At 29.8% G+C, this 6397-nt stretch overlaps 1 long non-coding RNA gene across 1 annotated transcript; it reads left to right on the plus strand.

The window, feature by feature from the left end:
- Nucleotides 1-4154: 4154 nt before the first annotated feature.
- On the plus strand, nucleotides 4155-5297 carry LOC139892576 (uncharacterized). Its single transcript, XR_011774155.1, has 3 exons — nucleotides 4155-4332; nucleotides 4846-5001; nucleotides 5170-5297. It is a non-coding gene; the product is annotated as an uncharacterized lncRNA (long non-coding RNA).
- Nucleotides 5298-6397: the final 1100 nt, after the last annotated feature.

The raw sequence follows: 6397 nt of genomic DNA on the forward strand, positions 1-6397 counted from the left end.
AACGTCTTTCAAAATATGCCATGAATGACTCCAAGTAATATCCTTAAAATGAGCTAATGCACAGCGGAAGATTTCTTTAATACCTGAGAATAAACATGCTTTAAAGTGTCAACCAAAAGGTTGGTGAGTTCATAGATTTATCATAACAATCATTTCAATATATTAATAGACCACAAGATTTCCGTTTATAAATATATGTACACTCGCAAGTGTATAAAAGTATTCTATAAGTTGTAGGCACCCGGTAACAAGCCTTAACGTTCATGTTTTACCCTCTGAAGTACACCAGATCAGGTGTGTTTAAAATAACCTCGAAGTACTAAAGCATCCCATAGTCAGGATGGGGTTTGTCAGGCCCAATAGATCTATCTTTAGGATTCGCGCCTACCGTACATAGACAAGTAGTTTAATGTTACCAAGCTAAGGGTATATTTCTGGTTTAAACCCACATAGAATTAGTTTTAGTACTTGTGCCTACTTCGTAAAACATTTATAAAACAGCGCATGTATTCTCAGCCCAAAAATATATATTGCAAAAGCAATTAAAAAGGGAGCAAATGAAACTCACAATACTGTATTTCGTAGTAAAAATACATATAACGTCATTTAACAAGTGCAAGGTTGGCCTCGGATTCACGAACGTATCAATATTTAGATTCAATATTGCAGGAAAATACGTAGACGCAACGGAGATGATAAACACTAGATTGACCTCACGAGCATACCCATGAACCATACTCATCACCTCCATAGCTATAACCCATAATTTCCTTAGCTTCGACTCATTCAAAAAAACTATTTTGAAATCACTCGGACACCACTCCGTCGTAATATTTTATGTATACTAATAATATCTTGAAATAATACAAAGCAAATATATATATATATATATATATATATATATATATATATATAAATCGATTGAGAGAGTTTAGAGAAATATATTTTCAAGTTTCTATGAAATAATGAAACCTATTGAATTCTATTTATAATAGATTTTTGAATTATTAATGTGAATTATTAAAGTATGAATTATTAAAGTGAATTATTAAAGTATGAATTATTAAAGTGAATTATTAAAGTATGAATTATTAAAGTATGAATTATTAAAGTAAATTATTAAAGTATGAATTATTAAAGTGAATTATTAAAGTTAAAGTAAAGTAAAGTAAAGTAAAGGTAAAGTTAAAGTATAGTAAAAATATAAAAACTATGTATGTATAATACGCGTATAAATATATATAATATTAATTTAAATCGTTATATATATTTAATGAAATAAAATATAAATATCGTTATATTTATTATACTGGTTAAGTAATGAGTTGTCAAAAGTGATTCTAGATATTTATAAAAGTTATATACGTTTTAATAATAAAGTTCTTTTTAAACTGAAAACGTCTTTGTACGTTTGAAAATAGATTAATAGAATATTATGGAAACCAATTCTCCACTAACTTTTGTCTAACTTTCGTAAATGACACTTTTTGTTTTTATTTATAAATAGCTTTACAAATTATTTTGAATATCGTTAAGAGGAATAGATTTTCTCAAATCATAGTGGACCTCTCAACAGAGACTTGTAATCATAATTCAATGTTTCTGATAATTCAATCATTTAATATATATTTTTTTTAATTTCGCCGAAAATCATATTGAAACAAATACGTTCGTATAAAGTATTATACGTTTAATACTTTATTAATATTCTCAAGTTATAATATACATATACATATACATATCTATTTATATATAACGGTTCGTGAATCGTCGGAATTTGGTCGAGGTTATAATGAATGTATGAACACAGTTTAAAATTCTTGAGATTTAACTTACCAAACTTTGCTTATCGTGTCGGAATAATATAAAGATTAAAGTTTAAATTTGGTCGGAAATTTTCGGGTCGTCACAATACAATTCTTTTGCTATTTAAAGTGTTTTAACATTTATGTATAATTAAGCAGTATATATATGCAGATACCTGATATGCAGATGAGTTTATATAGCAGTATATGCCTAAAACTTTGAATAGATTATGCAAACATATTGCGTTGCCGTTTATCCAACGGGCGAAATAAAGTGCATTTTTAATCCAAAATTAAGAATTAAGTATGAAACTCATTTTATTAACTTCTTATTTGTTTGTTTAAAAACATATTTGCGTCAACTCAGTATCTGATAATCTATTGGTAGCAAAGATATGTCTTTTGGTATCTTAGGTTTTATTATTTTAGATATGATCTAAACATCTAATCTATTCTAATCATGATATATACAATAAATTTACTGATACTGTTGTATATTCAACATTTGCAAAAATATGTTTTACAATTTCCATTCAACGAACGTCTCATAAAATCAATATATATAAATATACATAAGTTTAATTAGCATTCATCATAAAATATAAGAAAAAAAATATACTAGGAAGTATATGTTTTTACACAATGTGGTACTTGAAACATTGTTTGGCGCCGATTTTGGGACGAATGTATTACACTATTACCTTAAATTTGCGTTTTAATTGCATAACATAATTTCTTAACAGGTGCATTAAATATCGTGTTTAACTAACTTAAATATGTTACCATAATTTCTTAAATCTTTATTTATTACCCATTTTAGATTAGATTTTCTAACTTTAGAAATTAATAACGTCACAAAATAACCGCAAAGCACAAACTATAATGACGCTATCTAATTAACATCCCGTTTGACTAATAAGAATAGAGTATTAATGACCAAAAGGAGTTTTCTCCGAGTATTTTGTTTGTAATAATTATCAAAATTAGATAATAATGATAAATGAGTTACAACAATAAAACTTGACTAGTAAGGGTGCTCCCAAAAAAGTGAAGTTCCTTTCTTCCCAAGACTAACCGTCACCAGCGCCACATCAACAATTTTTTTCAAGACTAACTCAAAACTAAACACTACTAAAAATGACATACTTTATCAAACAAATTGGGACTCACTATATTAATTAATTAGTTAAATGTACAACTAAATAAGCAAAAGGAACCAGGGGCAGGATCAATGGGGAAGTAACCAATCGGGGGAAAGCGGGGGGAAGCAAATTTTTATTTTTTTTCGTTTTATTTGATTTTTTTTTCCCGGCATCAAGATCACACGAAAATATGAACATTTAGAAGAGACACTTCGTGATGAATGTTATTATTTAGGCGGAAAAACGATCGACAAAAATAACATTCAAGATAATATTGTTCGTGAAGAATATGAACGTTTTTTTTTCATGTTTTGTGAAGTAAAATTTAGCCCGATTTAGAGTTTAGGGTTTAGGGTTTAGGGTTTAGGGTTTGGTCGTGTTAAAAACTCAATCTAAATCCTAAATCTAAACCCTAAATCTAAACCCTAAACCCTAAATTTCTAAACCCTAATATCTAAACCCTATAAACCCTAATATCTAAACCCCAATAGCTAAAACTTCAAAATACGCTCGAAAAACACGATAATTGTTATATATTACTTCTTATAGCGTTTTCCCGCCAAAATAAAAACATTTATCACAAAGTGTCTCTACTAAATGTTCATATTTTCATCTCATCTATAATGTTCGTGAACAAAGTTTTTTCAAAAAACGAGGAAAAAAAAAGTTTTTGCTTCCCCCCTTCCCCATGAATGGTTACTTCCCTCTTGACCCTACCACAAAGGAATCACACAATATAACATAGACATGGATAAGGACTAAAGGTTGGACTAAAAACTGGACTAGAGTCTGAACTATTTGCTCCAATGGTGTCCTCGAGGATTAAAAGGAGGACGGCTTGAAAGGCATAACCGTTGAGAGCACCCTAATAACTTTCTAAAAAATGGTAAAACTGATCTTATAACGATATTTCATGAACCGATCTCACGACTAATATATAAAACGAAAATCATATTAGTAATTTAGTGCATATGATTTTATTGCCCAAAGTTTTACTCATAAAAGATTTTTTTTACATTTGAAGAGGAATCCAACTTAAATTTTGAATATCCCAAATTTATTTTATTTACTCCATACAATTATTCTTTAAAAAGTAAAATATCCACATTTTGAATAAGTTGTAAAAAGTTTTAAGGAAATAAATACTCCGTAAAAGCTTTGCTAAATCGTCTAAAAAACATTCCTTCTATATTACACAGAGAATAAAACCCGGATCCACAATAAAAACGTTTCCAAATTTCTCGAAACCCTAAATCGTTCTTTTCTCCTAAAAAGTTTCTCTCTCTCTACAAAATCCTACATATATATATTCGTAACTCGTGCACGCCAATCGGAGCTGATATTTCATTTTTCACGGTCCTGCAAAATCAAACGAAGAAAAAAAGGTGCATGAATCTCACAAATGCTCAATTTCAACGATATAATCTGCCTTATTTGTTCAATTTATTCATAGTAACATGTTTCACCGCTTTCGTGTTAACTGCTTTATTGTTTGAGCTCTTATAGAATATATATTTATATATTTCAAAATAATGAAGTTTAATTCGTCTGAACCGCCGGTTTTGCGGAAGCTACAGTGTCTGAAAACTTTCCGTTTTGATATTTGTAGTTTTTTATTCGAGATGAATGTTTAGTTTCTGTTTACATACAAGTATTTAACATTTAATATTAAATTGGTCAGAAATATATGTTTTCAAAAAATTGCAATAATTATTATAACAGGAGATTTGACCTTTTAGTCAAACCACAGCCAGTTTTACAGTAAGATTCGGCGGTGGACGTTTGATTTGATGTTTATACTCGCACATTACCGCTACATATATAAATGTTTGTACAAGTACACCTCATAATTTGATTTCAATATCAATCTCCGGTCTAATCTCTCAGATTTGTTGCAGCTCACCGGAATCTAAACCGGAGTTTTATATAAAGCCGGTTCGAAATCAGGACTTTTACCGAACGTTCTAGAAGAATCAGATTCAACTCAAGTTAAATGAAGACGGCGTCGTTTTCGGTATTACTACTAATCATTGTAATGATTACGTTCATTACAGGTATGTTATAGTTATTCATCGAACTTGTAAATGAATTTTACTCTTTCATCAAATTATTTGTTTATTAATCGATTCTAATAAATATGTTTTTATTTTTTATTTTATTTAAGTGCGTAACTTATACTGAATAATTTGTGTTTATGTATTGTTGCATTTTGTTTCATGAAGGTGTAATGAAATACGGTGGTGTTATGGTGGAACTGGAGACGGTGAACGGTACCAATATGGATGCAGAGAGTACTAGTCTCAACAGCACTAAGGTTTCAGGTTCTCATCGCAAGCTACTGGTTGCTCATGGTAAATAATTTTTCACTTTTTACCTCATATCTGTTGTGTTGTCTGTGAGCTGTTCTGTGAAAATTTGTATTTTAGTTTGAATAATAAAAATGAAATAAGAATTAATTTCATATTGGTTACCTCTTTTGAAACACTGCACGCATGGTTTAGTGTCTAGCGGCGTTGCTCAGATATGCTGGGATATTGGTAGAAGTAACAGTACAGTTTCTGTTGTATGCACAAATTTGTGATGGTGCACGTATGTATATTTGTATTGGTTTAAATTTAGTTATTTTGTCTTTTAGTGCCACACATGTAAACCAAATGAATATTTCAGATTTAGAAATTTATAATTGGTGCATATATATACATATATGTAAGATATGATGAATATAATGTAATTTATTGCTAGTATCAATATTAATTTCCTAGGAACTATTAAATTGCAAAGTCAAAAAGGTGTTACTCTGTATTTTCTTCTTGCATTAAATTAAACATCTTAGGTTAGATTTTGTTAGTTGACCTATTGAAAACAGATTATTAATATACTTTGATGAAAGGCAATTAAATCATTTATATCCCTCTTAATGGAAATGGTCCCATTTTGTTATTTTTAGCTCATGTTTTACAAAATTCACATTGATATGTTTCTGTTACATATATATATAAATTATTTACACTTGCTTTGAATATTAGAACTTCCAAAATTCTTGGATGAATTTTATTGGATGCCATATCTGGTCAATATATATTAGCTTAAAGAAGAGATGTTATACATTTTCATGTATCTGATATAATAATTTTTGTTTAGCCAAGGATATAAATCCCTTTCTATATAAAGCAAGACAATAAAGTCATTTTCTTCTCTTTGTTTTTGTTTTAATATATACATTTTGTGCACTTTCTGCAGAAGTGGAAATTCAGCCGAACAGAATATGGGCAGACAAATGTTCCACGTCAGACATAGTGATTACCCAGGGACCCACTGCTCCACTGCCAAGTGGCATCCCTACATACACCGTGGAAATCATGAACATTTGCACCACTGGCTGCAACATCTCGGGCATCCATCTCTCGTGCGGCTGGTTCAGTTCCGCTCGTCTCATCAACCCTCGTCTCT

The sequence above is a fragment of the Rutidosis leptorrhynchoides genome, chromosome 2 (genome assembly GCF_046630445.1).
Source record: "Rutidosis leptorrhynchoides isolate AG116_Rl617_1_P2 chromosome 2, CSIRO_AGI_Rlap_v1, whole genome shotgun sequence".
Lineage (NCBI taxonomy): Eukaryota > Viridiplantae > Streptophyta > Magnoliopsida > Asterales > Asteraceae > Rutidosis > Rutidosis leptorrhynchoides.